Raw genomic sequence first — 19,267 nt, 5'->3', positions numbered from 1 at the left:
ACTTAATCTAATGTAAAAAAACCCCCAAAAAAACCAAAAAACCAAAACTTTAGCTAGACAATAAGCGTAGAAACTATTGCACTTCTGGCAGTATCTCTCTTTGATTATCTGAGTTAAATGCCAAGCAAAAGCCCAACAGAAATACCATTAGAAAGATGTAGTTCACATGGACAGCACTATTCTGTAGCACCAAATACTTACTGCACATTGTATCATTATGCTAATTTTGTCCTTCTAAGTAATTAAGAGTCCTCACAGAAATGTACAGCACATCCTTAGAATTCTTCTTACAGCTCTATGCAATTAAAATGTATCTTTACTATATTAGTAATTATATTACCTTATGGTTGTTCGTATTTTCCCTTGCAGTTTGGTACCACCTACAATTGTGAGATAATCTTTCACAAACATGAAACATCCAACACAATGCACATAGCTCTCTGAACCAACCTACAACAGAAACACACAATATGGTGAGATTCTATTTAAATAAATGAAATAAAACAACTTGTGGTTTTTAGCTAGAAGAAAGGAATTAACATTATTTATCTTAACAGTAATTAAAGAAAGAAATTGTGCATTCTTGAGTTTTCAATAGTGCTCTACAGCTAAAGCTCTTTAGTCCCACTTAGTGTTCATGTTCTTTCACATCTGTCAGATCTATAACACACACAAAAATCTAGAACAGGAACTTTCAGATTAAGAGTTTTGATAACTAACATAATTAAAAGCTGGAAAGGGAATGTGTTTCTGCACACATTGCAGTATAATATTTCAAGCTGATTAGAAATTCTTTGCACCTGTGGATTCTCTCTTGTGTTCTTTTTTCAGCTCTAAATTATTCTATTTTATTGCATACAGACCTAAAATTTTACAGGAAATATCATCAAACTGATGGTCTCCAGAAGATGTAGATCTATAGACAACAGCATGGAAACTGGAGTAATGAAGCAAAGTCTCTGGGAATGGACTCAGTGAAGAGATCCTTCCATTCAAATCTATAGTAGTAAAAATAAAGAAATAAACAAACAATCAGTTATTTAAATATAATTTGCCATTGTATACATGTATCAACTAATTTTGTTTGCATGTCAAAATGGAAATAAAAGTCAGTTAAAGTTTTGTATTTATCACTATGAAATGTACAACCTCTCGGTTATTAGCAGAATACTACCAAGATCAGTAAAATTCCCTTAAGCTTGCTTTCCATTTTCTTCAAATCAGTAGTCTGAAAATTCATTTAAAGGAATAAGTTTAGTATGAGCTATGGCACATCATAGAATGCTTTTGTTTCCATGATAATCATGAGTACCATGAAATACAAGAGCAACAAAGTATAAGAAGAACTAAGACCATAATTACGAAACCAGTTTAATCCAGCACAGTCCAGGCTGCTGTCAACCAAGGCAGACTAGTTTTCCTTCCTGTTTCAGCTGCTACTTCTGATCACCTCCCTGTGCCAGCATTAAGCATTTGTGTGACCATGCAATGAGCAAAAAGAAGGAAATATTTGTCAGTCAGACCAGTTCCTGATCTGGATCTCTACATGAATGCTGGTGCAAGGGGGTTGAGGGAAGGCAGACAGTCACACACATACCCTTCTGTAGCAAGTCAACCTTCTTTAAGTGTCTGTGTAACAATGACCTAAGAAAAGCCTGAGTTTACACAAAATTTTTTTATCAGTATATTCCAAGCTTGGTTCTGTGCAAACAAAATGCACAAGTAGAATGAGATCTTATAAGCCCTGTGCTTTGTGCGCTAAGATGACCACTTTACCTGAAGCGAGCTTCTCGTTCTCTGTTACATAATTCAACCCTAAGTGATCTGGAACACACTTCCAGTTAGCAGCTATAACTCCCAACTAAAATTAGCTTGTTTCTTTCAAATGGAGAAAGAAATGAGTTCGTATTTTACCAAGTAGGTACAGAAAGACATGTAAAAGGAGACACTTTTATGAAGTAGATTACCCTATATCTTTAAGTTCTGGTTTCCTAAAAGAACTGAACATGGAGTGACTATGAGAAGACAACATGTAAAAAACATGACATCAGCAAAGTCCAGATGAGATTGAATACTCCTGCAATGCAATTGCAAGCTTGTCAGTAATATTTCCTACTGATAATCAAGATAAGATACAAAAAAACAAGTTAAATGCTTACTTTTTGCATAACTTTTCTCGCCCACTTCAGTTGTGCAATATACCACTGTGCTGCAGGGCAGGAACAACAAGCAGCCCAGAAGAGCAAGATAATTCACTGAAGAACTCCTGACACTTTCTGATGAATTTCTCTCTCAATTTTTAAAAGAATGTCATTGCAGTCTTCCTGAAAAATACAAATTCCAAGAAAAAAACAAGCCCCCAAATTAGAAAGGACATACACAATAAGGAATCTGACTTAAATGTTGTTTCTGCTCCTAAGAATACTTCCCTCCTTCCTTAGACCACAGTTCCTTTATGGAAAAAACAGAGGCACGCATACTTTCTTATCACTATGGTGCTACTTAAGTAAATGAATGGACATGGAAAAAAAAGACAGAAAAATGAGCTGAAAGGAACCAGAATACAGATCATGTTTATTTCATAAATGCATTCAAAGACCCAAGAAACTTCTATCAACATCTATACAGCTCACGCTTTGATATAATACTGAGGTCAGAGTAGGCTATTTTTCTGCTTAAGAATGTGGGGTATGCAAGCATACACAAAATTTGTGGGTTATTCTTACTTTAAAGATTGAATTCACATTGATGGAACATTTGTAAGTATGCTACATATGCTTATGATATCGCAGAGGGTACACCTGAGATAAATAGAAGTTCCTAGAATTTTCCTAGTGTACCCATGTTGTGTGTACTCACTATGCTGCTTATTGCAGAAGGCAGAAAGCTACAATGCATTTTTGGGCAATGATTAATGGGATGAAATTTAACAAGACCAAATGCCGGATTCTGCACCTGGGACAGAGTAACGCCAGGCACAAGTATAAATTGGGAGAAGAATGGCTGGAGAGCAGCCCTGCAGGAAGGGATCTGGGGGTGCTGGCTGACAGCAGGCTCAATATGAGTCAGCAGCGCGCCCTGGCAGCCAAGAGGGCAAACCGCATCCTGGGGTGCATCAAACACAGCATAACCAGCTGGTCAAAAGAGGTGACTATCCCTCTGTCTTTAGCATTGGTGCAGCCTCACCTTGAGTACTGTGTGCAGTTCTGGGCCCCACAATTTAAGAAGGATGTGAAGGTCCTTGAATGCGTCCAGAGGAGGGCAACAAAGCTGGTGAAAGGCCTGGAAGGCATGTCCTACGAGGAGCAGCTAAGGACTCTGGGTTTGTCTAGTTTGGAGAAAAGGAGACTGAGGGGCGACCTCATTGCTCTCTACAGCTTCCTGAGGAGGGGAAGTGGAGATGGAGGTGCTGATCTCTTCTCCCTGGTATCCAGTGACAGGATGCGTGGGAATGGTTCAAAGCTGCGTCAGGGGAGGTTTAGACTGGACATTAGGAAGCATTTCTTTACTGAGAGGGTGGTCAGGCTTCCTAGAGAGGTGGTCAATGCCCCAAGCCTGTCAGTGTTTGAGAGGCATTTGGACAATGCCCTTAATAACATGCTTTAACTTTTGGTCAGCCCTGAATTGGTCAGGCAGTTGGACTAGATGATCATTGTAGGTCCCTTCCAACTGAACTATTCTATTCTATTCTATTTTAAGAGAGTGTATTGAGACAAACTAAGAAAAATTTAGTATCTTCTTGTTTCTTGAGGTTTAAATTTGTTTTCCACGTTTTTATTTCCTGGTTTTCCTGGAGAGGTGCTGATCAACATTAAGGAGTTCTTTGCTTCTCCCACCATTTCTGTTTACTGTTGAGGCAATGACATTATTTAGGGAAATATTCACACTAATCCAGCTTGTGCAATGCAATTTTTCCAAGACTTTCTCACCACATACATGGATCTTTGACTAATGCAAATATTGAAATCAAGGTCTTATTTTGTAGGCTTTATATGAAAAAATGTCTGATTAAAATATCCAAAAAGACCTTGAACAAATATATACCAGTGCATGTTGTAGTACAGAAACATTAAAAACAATCAATGCACTCAGATACTTTCAGAAAATCTAAGCAATCAAAATAAATTGATATTGTAGAGACATATCTGGAATTATAATATCAACTTAATAGTAGAGTATTTACAATACTTCCAAAAATAACTCTTTATTCCTGTGGACATTAAATCACTTTGAAAAATTAACTCGGAAATCAAAAATTTCCTAAGGGAAATCTTTAAAAAGAATCTCTTACAGAAAATAGATAAACCACCCACTGTGATAAATACTCAGTCTTAGAAAAATGTTGAAAGCAGGACTTACTTGCATTCAGTAACAAATCAGCTTGACATTCCCACTTGTTGTGATTATATGGTGTCTGAAGCATTTTGGCTTCCAAGAATCCAATTGTTGAATAAGCAAAAAATGCTTTCCTCTGGCTTTTCAGTTTGAGTCACACCATATCACAGATCCAATTCGAATATTTTTTTAAGCCCTGCTTTTCTCCCACTTTTGGGAGGATCAAAGTCAGAGTCACATGTCTAGGCAAAAGTAGTGCAAGAGCCATGAAATTCTAATGTTGCTTAATTTGGGTGAAAAAAATACAGCATCCTTTTACCTGAATATCAAATTTCAATCCCTAACCTCAAAGCATGGTGGGGGGGAGGGGAAGTAGAGGAGAAAAAAAAAATCAACATATGAATGACATAATTCAATTGCACACATCAAACTATTAACTTTAAATACCCAAAATATTTTCCATAATCTAGAGATGCAAAACATTAATCTCACACACAGACACACACACTTCTCAACAAAAATATCTGGAAAAACTAAGTTATTTTATCTTTACAATTAATGATGCTGAAACCATAAATCACCAAGTTAAAGCATAATAGACAGCATTAATATAAATGTAAAAAAATGATGGGTTAAGCACAACAAATTAAACTACTTTTAAAGAAAATACCTCATTTGATGCAAAGTGGATGCAGGATGTCAACATTGTTGGGGGAAAGATATAAAGCAGCTGATTTGTGAAATAAGCGGCCATGAATCGTGCCATGGTTCGAATCACAGCCATAGCAGTTTCAGCATGAATATCTGTTACCATCCATAGTTCATGCTGAGAATACTTGGTATCAAAAAAAAAAACAAAACAAAAAACCCCAAAACAGATGTCAAATTAAAACATTATGAGGAAAAGTATTTTAAATACGAATGCTAAAATTGTTTAATCACAGCTTATAAAATATTTTTTTAAAACAAGTAAACTATGGTATTACTTAATTTTTTGACAAGCATTCAGGACTTACAGAGCTTAATCTTTTACACTAATTACACATTATATTAATATTAAAAGACTTTTATACTAGGTTTTTAATGACTGGAGATGGACCTCTAGTATCTAAATTTAGATCAGCACTGAGTCAAAAAAAATGTTTAAATTTGGAAATTTAGATTTCATACTCTGACTTAATAGAAAAAGTTACAAGCATCTGCAAAAAAAAATCCTACTGTTAATTTAGGATTGGTGACCAATCTAAAAATCAATGATTTTATCATATTGTATCATAAAAAAATGTTAGATCAATACAAAATGAAATCACATCATTTCTCTCTTATTTTTCTTATCCAAAGTCTTTCCTTGAGCAGATTTGAATCTAAGAACATTTAACAGGCCATGCTTTCACTATTAATTATACAATGAAAGTTCTCTAAACACTTTTACTCCAAGTGCAGCTGAAAGAACATCTAAGGATCAGAAAAAGATCTTTGAAAACATACTTCAGACCAGTGTAAAGAGAAAAGCATGGTGTCAAGTGTGTGTGTGATGGCATAGAAATTAGATACTAGGTTATTCAAGCAATATCAATATACGTTATCACACTTTTATGCAATATAAACATACAAGAAACATTTTCCATCCGCCTCATTGAGATCTGTAATCACCTTAGAATCTCTCCTACCAGATGATCACAGAGTCCCTGAGCCTCACTGTCCTGGTTTTGGCTGGGAGAGAGTTAATTTTCTTCCTAGTAGCTGGTATAGTGCTGTGTTTTGGATTTAGGATGAGAATAATGTTGATAACACACTGATGTTTGAGTTCTTGCTAAGTAGTGCTTACACTAAGTCAGGGATTTTTCAACTTCTCATGCTCTACGGACTGAGAAGGCTGGAGATACACAAGAAGCTGGGAGGGGACACAGCCAGGACATCTGACCCAAACTGGCCAAAGGGATATTCCATACCATATGACGTCATGCTCAGTATATAAACTAGGGGAAAGCTGGCCGGCGGGCCACTGCTTGGGGACAGACTGGGCATTGGTCGGCTGGTGGTCAGCAACTGTTTTTCATTTGCAACAGTCTTTCTTGGGCTTTATTTATCTCTCTTTTTGTTAGTTTCTTTTTCATTACTATTATTATTATTATTATTATTTCAATTATTACACTGTTCTTATCTCAACCCACAAGTGTTCTCACTTTTACTCTTCTGATTCTCTCCCGCATCCCACCGGGGAGGGGGGGAAGTGAGCGAGCGGCTGTGTGGTGCTTAGTTGCCAGCTGGGGTTAAACCACGTGTTGTGGGAGAGAATCAGAAGGGTAAAAGTGAGAAAACTCGTGGGTTGAGATAAAGACAGTTTAATAGGGAAAGCAAAAGCCGCGCACGTAAGCAAAGCAAAACAAGGAATTCATTCACTACTTCCCATCGGCAGGCAGGTGTTCAGCCATCTCCAGGAAAGCAGGGCTCCATCACGCGTAACGGTTACTTGGGAAGACAAACGCCATCACTCCGAACGTCCCTCACTTCCTTCTTCTTCCCCCAGCTTTATATGCTGAGCATGACGTCATATGGTATGGGATATGCCTTTGGTCAGTTGGGGTCAGCTGTCCCAGCTGTGTCCCCTCCCACCTTCTTGTGCACCCCCAGCCTACTTGCTGGTGGGGTGGTGTGAGCAGAAAAGGCCTTGACTCTGTGTAAGCACTGCTCAGCAGTAACTAAAACATCCCCGTACTATCAACACTGTTTTCAGCACAAATCCAAAACATTGCCCCATACTAGCTGCTATGAGGAAAATTAACTCTATTCCAGCCAAAACCAGCACACCGTGACAGTTCTTTCTGGTGCCTAATGTGGGGCTCAAAGGATTGAGATAACAACAGATCTGACCAGAGCGCATTAAAACAAATTACTGATAAGCATTCATTATATTAGTTTAGTAGTCGCTGGTCACAATGTTGATTCATTTGCTCTCAGAGTTGTTGTCCTTGTTCTCAGAGTTGTGTTATGTAACATCTTACTTGCCATATGCACTCCCTGTGGTGCTGTTTATCACCTCAGGGAGATGGATTAAGGTTATGGCTTTGCTGCACTGTGTAACACTGGCTTATGGTATGATAAACTTATTGGTCATGAGATTGTACTCAGCACTGCCGTCATCCCTGTGCTTCAGGAGCTATCTCTCGGAAACTATTAATAATTAAACTTTTTACCTCTTCTCAGAGAGCCAATTTATGGGGGAGACATCTTCCTTTACCTTCCCCTTCTCCTCCAGGCTGATTACAACAGCTCTTGAGGATCTTGAATATCCTTGGGATGTTCAAACCAGCATGTTCCTATTGCTATGTCTACTGAATGTGTTTCAGGTCTTGTTTAAGGTTAAACAACTATTTAAGAATACCACCCAGAGATCTGCCCCGAGGCTGGATAGTTATGAGTGGCAGGGTGTGTGGGATAGTATGGGCAAGTGCCTAGGACAGTGGGCACCTCCAATGTTTTGGAGCTTCACCCCTGAACAAGTGCAGAATCCTGAAAAACTAGTAAAATATTTGGAGAAAGCATGCTGTCACCCTGGCAATTCCAGAGAGACCCAGATGACTGCAATGTGCTGGGGCCTGGCCCATGCCTACCGAGCCCTGTTCAACACTATTCAGAAACCTCAAGGGGGACAGAAGGTCTCCAGATCTGATGACAAAATGACAGGCACTGCGGCTACCCCAACCCCCGCGGCAGGCACTGCGGCTGAACCAGTGAACCAACCCGTGCTGGTATTAGTTGCCCCTATACACAAGAAGAAATACTGGAAGCGGAAGTCAGGTCATTTAGAACGGGATGAAGAAGCTCCTCCTAAGAGGGATCAGCAGGAAGCTGCATCCTGTCCCGCCAGCGAGGAGGCAGACTACTCTAAAGCAGGGCCATCACGAGAACAGGAGGAGGAAGAGGAAGAATTCCCCGCTTCCCCCCGAGGAAGAACTCGTTGGGAGGGTTCCTCCTCTTCTTCAGAGGGAGAGGAAGAACTCATAAACGAGACAGTAACCATCCGACCCCTATCCCTGAGTGAGCTGCGAGATATGCGAAAAGACTTCAGTCGTCGTCCAGGCGAGCAAATTGTTACCTGGCTGCTCTGATGATGGGATAATGGGGCCAGTAGCCTGGAATCAGAGGGAAAGAAAGCCAAGCATCTGGGCTCCCTTTCTAGGGAAGGGGACATTGACAAAGCGATTGGACAAGGGGCACAAGTCCTCAGCCTCTGGAGGCGACTCCCGTCAGGCGTGAAGGAAAGGTATCCCTTCAGGGAAGATGTTATATGTCACCCAGGCAAGTGGACCACCATGGAGAGAGGTATCCAGTACCTGAGGGAATTAGCCATGCTGGAGATGGTTTATGATGATCTGAACAACGAGCAGTTATACAAAGATCCAGAAGAAGTCAAGTGCACGCAACTCACATGGCAGAAGTTTGTATGGAGTGCGCCACCGTCATATGCCAACTCATTGGCAGTAATGACCTGGAAAGTCGGAGAGGCACAAACAGTGGTGTCGCGAATCCTGATTTAGGATCCTGGCAACTAGGCCAATTTATCATGAATGGGTGATTTAGATCGCTTAAAGAACTACTGTCAAAGGTATTAGCAAAAGTGGTTTTAATATGATGTTGTAAAAGTGCGACTTTTAACAAAGTTCAATGGCAAGGTTCACTCTATTACTGTACGGCACAATCATTTGAACAATGATTCAAAACTACCAAGACAAAATCCAAGTTACCAAGGCACAAATCAAAGTTACCAAGACAAAAATCAAAGTTACCATACTACAAGTTTATGAGCGATATCGGTCACTTACCAAAGATCTGCCGTTGGTAAAAGGCCTCTCTGCCTCGAGGAGCAACCTTGAGAGGCGTCCCAGCTCAAGGGGAGATCATCACCATGCAGCCATGCTGCCTAGCAGGGAGAGCTCAAAGAAGGCTCACTTAGTCTGTCATATTTATGGAATAAAGTGGTTGGCTTGTAGTCAAATTACATGCCATGGAAAAAGTATGCATGAGACTCCTTGTACCCACAACTTTCTTTGTTCCTTGATAAATGAGTCTTGGAAAAGCCACCCGCTATTCCTCTGTTAATCACATGATCGGTGTTCCAAGCTCATATGCATCGATGCTCACTGTGTCACTCTGCTCCTTTGTGGGTTTTCAGAGAACAGACTGAAACTAGAGGAATCCTTGGCCCGTTTACGGCTTAGGCCTCTGCCTCCTTTGGAGACTGTACCAAAATACCACGAGTTTGGTTAAGGGGTCGAGTGCATCCGTCACAGGTGGATGAACTGGCTGGCCAGCTCCAGCAACACGAAGAAAGTTTCTCTTCCTCCCTCGTCTCAGCTGTGGAGAAACTGGTCCAGCAACTCAAAGAGGATATGTCCTACTCCCCACCTGTACAGACCAGTATCTCAAACATTAGGAGTAAGTGTCTCTCTGCTCAAGAGGGAAGATATAGTGGATACACACCATGGGTCACCCTGTGGTTTTACCTGCATGACCACGGAGAGGACATGAGGAAGTGGGATGGAAAAACTACCTCGACCCTACAGGCACGGGTACGTGAGTTGCAAGGAAAAACAACCACAAAAGGGGGTTCTTCCAGGAAAACTGCTGCTCCAGTCTCCAGTGAGCAGTTCCTCAGAGAGAGTAGAAGGGCTGATTCCACTTCCGATCTTAATAAAGGGACTTCTGATTCGCATCTACAAGAAGTGAGTAACGACTACTATTACCAGGACTAGAGGGGCCCTGCCTCTAGTCAGGTGGAGGAAAGGGACAACCGGGTTTACTTAAGGGTACACTGTGCACCGGTGCCTACGAGAGCGTTATACTCCTGTGGGTCTGATGTGCCAGGCCATCGAATCCACACAGTCCAGTAAACCCGGTTGTCCCTTTCCTCCACCTGGCCGGAGGCAGGGCCCCCTAGTTCTGGTCATAGTATCCATCTCTCACTTCTTGCAAACGCGAGTCAAGAATTTCTTCATTACAATCCAACGTAAGATCAGCCCTTCTACTCTGTCTGGGGAACTGCAGGGGTTTGAGTAGCCACCATGTCTGTTGCCAGGGTTGATCTCGGGACAGTATTCCTGAATAGTTGTTTAACCCTAAACAAGACCTGAACCACATTCAGGAGACATAGCAATATGATCATGCTTGTTTGAACATCCCAAGGATATTCAAAATTCTCAGGGAATATTGTGGACATATTCATGAAGAGGACAGAAGAAAAAGGAGTATCTGAAGATATGGAAGGGAAGATGAAGAAGTGGGGGAAGGTGTGCCATCCTGTCTCCCCCTTAAATTCATTCTCCGAGGAGAAAAAAGTGTATTTACTAATAGTTTTTAAGAGGTGGTTCCCGAGATACAGAGATGACAGCAGTGCTGAGTACAGATACCAGATTAGACTTACGACCAATGATTTCATCACATCGTAAAACAGCAGCAAAATGATAACCTTGACCCAGTTCCAAATAATGATAAACAGCACAACCGGGAACATATACTGCAAGCAAGGTATTACATAACCCAACATTGAGAGCCATGGTGAGCGCATAGCGCTTGCCTTGGCAGGTTTGTGGGAGTGTGATATAATCAGTCTGCCAGGCCTCCCCATATTTGTATTTCAACCATCGTCCCCCATACTGAAGAGGCTTTACTCGCTTGGCTTGCTTGATTGCAGTGCATGTTTCACATTCATGGATAACCTGTGCAATAGCGTCCATGGTCAAGTCCACCCCTCGATCACGAGCCCATCTATATGTTGCATCTCTTCCTTGATGGCCTGAGGCGTCATGGGCCCACCGAGCTATAAATAATTCACCCTTATGTTGCCAGTCCAGATCCACCTGAGCCACTTCAATCCTAGCAGCCTGGTCCACCTGCTGGTTGTTTTCATGTTCTTCAGGGGCCTGACTCTTGGGTACGTGAGCATCTACGTGACGTACTCTTACAAGCAGGTTCTCTAATCGGGCAGCAATATCTTGCCACAATGCGGCAGCCCAGATGGGTTTACCTCTGCGCTGCCAGTTGTTCTGCTTCCACTGCTGCAACCACCCCCACAGGGCATATCCCACCATCCATGAGTCAGTATAGAGATAAAGTACTGGCCATTTTTCTCGTTCGGCAATATCCAAGGCCAGCTGGATGGCTTTCACCTCTGCAAACTGGCTCGATTCACCTTCTCCTTCAGAAGTTTCTATAACTTGTTGTATAGGACTCCATACAGCAGCCTTCCACCTCCGATGCTTTCCCACAGACGACAGGACCCATCAGTGAACAGGGCATATTGCTTCTCATTTTCTGGTAGTTTGTTATACAGTGGGGCCTCTTCAGCACGTGTCACCTCCTCCTCTGGGGATATTCCAAAATCTTTGCCTTCTGGCCAGTTCGTGATCACTTCCAAGATTCCAGGGCGACTGGGGTTTCCTATTCGGGCCCGTTGTGTGATCAGCGCGACCCACTTACTCCCCGTAGCATCGATTCCATGATGTGTAGAGGGGACCCTCCCTTTGAACATCCAGCCCAGCACCGGCAGTCGGGGTGCCAGGAGGAGCTGTGCTTCAGTACCAACCACTTCCGAAGCAGCTCGAATCCCTTCATATGCTGCCAATATCTCCTTCTCAGTTGGAGTGTAGCGGGCCTCGGAACCTCTGTATCCCCGACTCCAGAACCCTAAGGGTCGACCTCGAGTGTCCCCTGGTGCTTTCTGCCAGAGGCTCCAGGTAGGGCCATTCTCCCCGGCTGCGGTGTAGAGCACATTCTTCACATCTTGTCCTGCCCGGACTGGCCCAAGGGCTACTGCATGAACTATCTCCTGTTTAATTTGTTCAAAGGCTTGTCGTTGCTCAGGGCCCCATTTGAAGTCGTTCTTCTTCCTGGTCACGTCATAGAGAGGGCTTACGATTTGACTGTAATTTGGAATATGCATTCTCCAAAAGCCCACCACGCCTAAGAAATCTTGTGTTTCCTTTTTGCTAGTTGGTGGGGACATGGCTGTTATTTTGTTGATCACATCCATTGGGATCTGACGACGTCCATCTTGCCATTTTATTCCTAAAAACTGGATCTGCTGTGCAGGTCCCTTGACCTTACTTTGGTTTATAGCAAAATCAGCCTTCAGAAGGATTTGGACTATTCTCTCCCCTTTCTCAAAAACCTCTTCTGCTGTGTTGCCCCATACAATGATGTCATCAATGTATTGCAGGTGTTCCGGAGCCTCACCCTGTTCCAGTGCAGTGTGGATCAGTCCATGGCAAATGGTAGGGCTGGGTTTCCACCCCTGGGGCAGTCGGTTCCAGGTGTACTGGACGCCCCTCCAAGTGAAAGCAAACTGTGGCCTGCACTCTGCCGCCAAAGGGATTGAGAACGCATTAGCGATATCCATTGTGGCGTACCACTTGGCTGCCTTTGACTCCAGTTCATATTGAAGTTCTAGCATGTCCGGCACGGCAGCACTCAGTGGCAGCGTGACTTCGTTCAGGCCACGGTAGTCTACTGTTAGTCTCCACTCTCCATTAGACTTTTGCACTGGCCATATGGGACTGTTAAAGGGTGAGCGAGTCTTGCTGATCACTCCTTGGCTTTCCAGTCGATGAATCAGCTTATGCATGGGAATCAGGGAGTCTCGGTTGCTTCGATATTGCTGCTGGTGCACTGTTGTGGTAGCGATTGGTACCTGTTGTTCTTCAACCCTCAGCAACCCCACAACAGAAGGGTCCTCCGAGAGACCACCACTGAGTGCTGCCGTGCAGGACACATCCCCTATCATGCACCAGCCTCCCGGAAAAATTGAACGATACAACGGGCTGTTAAAGACAACACTGAGGGCAATGGGTGGTGGGACATTCAAGCATTGGGATACACATTTAGCAAAAGCCACCTGGTTAGTCAACACCAGGGGATCTGTCAATCGAGCTGGCCCTGCCGAATCAAAACTCTTATGTACTGTAGATGGGGATAAAGTCCCTGTCGTGCACATAAGAAATATGCTGGGGAAGACAGTCTGGGTTACTCCTGCCTCTGGCAAGGGAAAACCCATTCGTGGGATTGCTTTTGCTCAAGGACCTGGGTGCACTTGGTGGGTAATGCGAAAGGATGGGGAAGTCTGGTGTGTACCTCAAGGGGATTTGATTTTGAGTGAAAATAGCCAATGAACTGAATTGTATGATGTTAATTGCTATATAATACTGTATGTCATCACTTCTATGGTTACTATATTACATATTAACAGTATTACAGTAGGAATCACCCAGATTAATGTAGGATGAACTCCGATGTGGAATAACAACTAAAAGTAGCTAGGGGCTATATAAAAGATGGAAAAGGAATTATTTGCAAAATGTTAGGCACCTGTTTGGAAGCTGCTTATCAGTGCAGAAAGAATAACAATAGAAGGGAGCAGGACCTGAAAGAAGAAATAGAAGGCGGAAAGGAAGCTGAATTAATACTGTCCTTGAAAATCGAGCAGCTGCAAAAACAGTTACAGGAAGAAAAAGGAGAAATCACAAAAGTTGGAAGAAAAGATCGAGATGATGCTTATGCGGGCTCCCAACCCCCCTGACATTGTACAGATTAGGAAATTAATTGTATCCCCTGAGAAATGGGATGGTGATATTTGTGGTGATCCTGATGACTATGATGAGGGAAATGATGACCCCTTGTTTCCCTCAGATTCCTCTGAATATGAGGCTAGACCCATCATTAAAGCAAAATATATTTTAATTCCAGTTGGTCCTCGACAACAATTGGTAAAATTTTTAATAGATACGGGAGCACAAATTTCAATATTAACACAACAAGATGCCGAGAAGCTGGGTGTACGACCCGGACGGCAAAAAGTTAAAATCACTGGAGTGAACGGAGCAAGTGTTATGTGCCAAGCTGCAAAAGTTAATTTATGGCTTCCGGGTGAGAAGCATATATCATCTACTCGCTTTGCAATTAAAGAACATAATGAAAATATTTTAGGTTTCGATGTTTTGAACGGTTGAACCTGGAGTCTGCCGGACAGCAGCGTGTGATCCTTCAGTTCAAATGTCGACCCAAACCCTGATAAAAATCGGGAAATGATAGTGCGCGTACTCCGTGCAGCTCCTGCACTCCCTGATTCAAAAATCACTAACATCCCACAGTATCCGATTTCTGCTGCGGCACGAGCTGGAATCTCTGAAGTAATAACAGATTTGGAAAAGCAGCATATTATTTCCAAAACCCACTCCCCATATAATTCACCGGTTTGGCCAGTCCGAAAACCAGACAGGAGGTGGCGATTAACAATTGATTATCGGTGCTTAAATGCCAACACAGCTCCACTAACGGCTGCCGTACCTAATATTGCAACTTTAACAGCCACATTACAAGCAGCCGCACACCCGTGGATGGCAGCATTAGATGTAAAGGATATGTTCTTTATGGTCCCTTTACAGGAAAAAGATAAAGAGAAGTTTGCTTTTACTTGGGATGGCATACAATACACCTTTAACAGACTCCCACAGGGATATAAATATTCACCCACAATTGCTCATGCTGCGCTTGCTGAGCTTTTACAAACAGTCTCACTTCCCCAGAATGTGAAACTGTACCAATATATAGATGATATTCTAATTGGAGGAGATTCCTCTGAAGAGGAAGCAGCAACAGCAGTATGGCAAGCGTTACATAAAGCAGAAATTGAAATCCCCTTTGAGAAATGTCAGGGACCAAGTAAAGAGGTAAAATTTTTAGGTACTTGGTGGATTGCAGGTAGTGCAACAATTCCACCAGACACCCTAAGTAAAATAGAACAATTGCAGATGCCCCAATCTAAGAAAGAATTACAACAGCTTATGGGTACTTTAGGATATTGGAGAAAACATGTACCTGGATTTTCTATCATTGCTCGCCCACTATATTCACTTTTACGAAAAGGAAAATCATGGGAATGGAATTCAGAACATGAAGAGGCAGTCAAAACTCTAATTCAGGAATTAAAAGCATATCAATCATTGGGACCAGTACACCCCCACGACCCTATTATAGCAGAATGGGGTTTTGCTGAACACGGTACTTACTGTAACCTGTTCCAAACTGGCCCTGGCAGACCAAAAAGACCTTTGATGTTCAGTTCGACTGCATTTAAAGAGACAGAACAGAGATATTCCGAGTGGGAAAAGGGACTATTGTCTTTAGTCCGAGCAGTGAAACAAGCTGAGAAAACACACCAGGAACAACCTGTACAAACCAGAGGTCCATTTAATTTATTAGAAGCAGTTCTAAAGGGGACTGCTCCCCCAGAAGGAATTGCACAAAAGCCTACAATTAGGAAATGGTATGCTTATTTGACAGGAATTGCAGAAGAAATGAGATTAACTGAAGGACACACTAAACTCTCTAAATTACAGATGCCTATAAATGCAGACCCATTAGCATTACAACAACCTTTTAAACCCTGACCTATTTTAAATGCACCTCCTCTCACCAAGGGAACACCAGTTGAAGATATTTGGCTTACTGATGCCTCAGCGAGGAGAATAGATGGCAAACGGCAATACAAGGCTGCTGCATTAAACATCAACACTGGCAAACAAATCATAGAAGAAGGTGAAGGTAGTGCACAAGTAGGAGAATTAAGGGCAGTTGTTCTAGCAGCACAAAACAGAGCAAAAGTTATCTATGTCGACTCCTATGCCGTGTGGGCAGGTGCCACACAGTGGCTTTGTCAATGGGAAGTCCTGAACTGGGAAGTAAATAGATCTCCAGTTTGGAGATCTCAAAATTGGCAACTATTACTTAAAATAGCCAGAAACACTCCATTCAAGATGGGATGGGTGAAAGCTCATGCCAAAAATAATGAACCAGCCACAAACTGGAATCAAAAGGTAGATGAATTGGCAAAAATTAGAAAAATAAAAATAGGAAATTCCTTAAATTCTGAGTGGTATCGATTGGGAGAATGGCTACATCAAAAATTAGGTCATACAGGTAAAGAAGCACTTTATTTTGCTGCACAAAGTAAGGGTTGGTCCCTAGACAGGAAAACCTGTGAAATTATTCTTACAGAATGTCCTCAATGTAGATTAAAATTACAAATGAATCACCCTGCTAAAGCACCACCCTTACATATCAGTCAGGGAAAGACTCTGTGGTCTACATGGCAAATTGATTATATTGGGCCACTAAAATCTTCTGCAGGATATCGATATATCCTCACAGGGGTAGAAGTAGTCTCCGGCTTGCTTATGGCAACTAAATGCCGAAAAGCTGATGGGAAAAACACAGTACGAGGACTATCTTCTTGGTTCTCTAGTCTACCTGCTCCTGATGCTATCCAAAGTGATAATGGCTCACATTTCACAAATAGGGAAGTGCAAGAATGGACAAAACAGAAAGAAATTCAATGGGTATTCCATACCCCCTACTACCCCCAATCAAATGGGATGATAGAAAGAGCCTCAAGCCACACGAAGTCCGGTGGGATACACGACTTTCCGAAGTACTCCATCAATTAAATAATCAATACGGACCCACTGGAAGCCCTGTGAGCCGAGCATTCTTTGTAAAAGCTAAATCTAATACTCCCCCTACTGATGAAAGAAAATGTCTGCTAACATTACAGACAGGGCAACCTGTTATGGTAAATTTACCACAAATTGGAACTGTGCCTATGACTCTAACTAAACCCCGTGGCCCACTTGCTTGGGAAGCTACTGATAGTAGTGATGCAAAACATAGAATCAGTACTAGATGGATTTTTCCTTCTTTCTAAAAGGGGTAACCTGTTCGGCCTTCCCTACCGAAACGTCTTCTTTCTTTTTCTTTAACAGGAGAAGATAAATCTATATCGATGGCAACAACAACAGCAGCAGCAGCATGCCCCCAACTCGATTTTGTTTTCCCTCTTAATCAGGACAAATATAATCCTTCTAGTTCAGACACAAGATCCCTGGGACCATGCACTACTAAATTACACTGGAAGTGTGGGAACCCTACCAACAGACAAGACAAACCTGAACCTTGCTATTTTAGTTATACATGGGAATGAGGTATATCCAAATGATGAATGGAGATGGGAGACACTACACCAGAAAGAAATTAAGATATTTCACAATAATAATAACATTCATGAAATATCATCACTTCAAGCCACACCAGGGGAAGAAATAAAAATAGGGTGCCGTGCAATCCATGGATCTACCCACAAAAAAACCCACTGAAATTAAAATAGACTACACTGATTTTTCTAAACGTAAAGACAATGAGAAATCTTGCTATAAAACACCAGAACCAAATTGTTGGTACAATTTCACTTTCACACAACCTGTACTCACATTTTGCTTCTGGAGTAATCGTGGTGTAGAACTATTGTTTGATTTTATGATTAGCAAGCACAAAATTTGGAATTTGTGTACGACGGGGTGGCCGTGGGTTGATGCATACATACTTTTTAATGTACCTACACCTGATCTAAATTTATCTGCAACAGCACTACACAATAACATCACCTTTCATAGGCAGGAATGGATTATTAAAGACGAAAATGAAAATCAACAAATTCCATCCTTAAAGGGAACCAAAGGAGACACCATTTCGATAGGATGCCGAATTGAAAATCATACTAAATGTATGACAGCAACCTTACACATTGTTGTAAACAACGTTGAAGGAAAAGACAACATACATACCTGTCCTTTTAAACACAAATGCTGGTATACTTTTACTATATCCCATTCAGTACTCGTAATGTGTCTTTGGACAAACCCTAACTCTCATTCCAGCTTAGGTTTTCAATTCAGGATTGATACCGCACAACCATATTCACCAATTCAGCCTCCTATCAAACAGTCTCCTCACAATTATAACATTGGTCCCTATATAATCAAGAACATAGGACAACAGCAAATGCTATTTAATCCATCATGGTCTCTAAAACAAGTGGAGCTATCAATGCAAGTTGATATCTCTACAATTAAACCTGCTTGCTCACCATTCCTGAATACGTCTTTTACAGGATGGTTAGTGTGGGTGCATGGGCGAACCCTCGCCTCTCCAAAATGATCAAGGAGAGATGTAACTGGCATCCTGGGAACGGGACTAGGAATATTGAACAGCATGGATGCTGAAGTTTTAGCAAACAAAATAAATTCAGCAACAAGTGATTTACATAAATTAGAACACCCGTTACGATCTTCTTTGACAGCACTAGGAAATAGTCAATGGCTTTTAGCTAATGGGGGGAACGTTGCCACCGAGGACGAGGATAAGGCTGAGGTACTTAACGCCTTCTTTGCCTCAGTCTTTAATAGTCAGAGCAGTTATCCTCAGGGTACTCAGCCCCCTGAGCTGCAAGACAGGGACGGCGAGCAGGATAAAACCCCCATAATCCAAGAGGAAGAAGTTAATGACCTGCTATGCCACCTGGACGCTCACAAGTCTATGGGGCCGGATGGGATCCACCCGAGGGTACTGAGGGAGCTGGCGGAGGAGTTTGCCAAGCCACTCTCCATCATTTACCAGCAGTCCTGGTTAACTGGGGAGGTCCCGGACGACTGGAGGCTTGCCAATGTGATGCCCATCTACAAGAAGGGCCGGAGGGAGGATCCGGGGAACTACAGACCGGTCAGCCTGACCTCGGTGCCGGGGAAGATTATGGAGCGGTTCATCTTGAGGGCGCTCACGAGCCATGTCCAGGACAACCAGGGGATCAGGCCCAGCCAGCACAGGTTCATGGAAGGCAGGTCCTGCTTGACCAACCTGATCTCCTTCTATGACCAGGTGACCCGCCTAGTGGATGAGGGAAAGGCTGTGGATGTGGTCTACCTGGACTTCATTAAAGCCTTTGACACTGTCTCCCACAGCATTCTCCTAGAGAAGCTGGCGGCTCACGGCCTAGACAGGTACACTCTTCGCTGGGTAAAAAACTGGCTGGACGGCCGAGCCCAGA

Source organism: Calonectris borealis, chromosome W (assembly GCF_964195595.1).
Source record: "Calonectris borealis chromosome W, bCalBor7.hap1.2, whole genome shotgun sequence".
NCBI classification, from domain to species: domain Eukaryota; kingdom Metazoa; phylum Chordata; class Aves; order Procellariiformes; family Procellariidae; genus Calonectris; species Calonectris borealis.
This window is presented reverse-complemented; position numbering follows the sequence as displayed.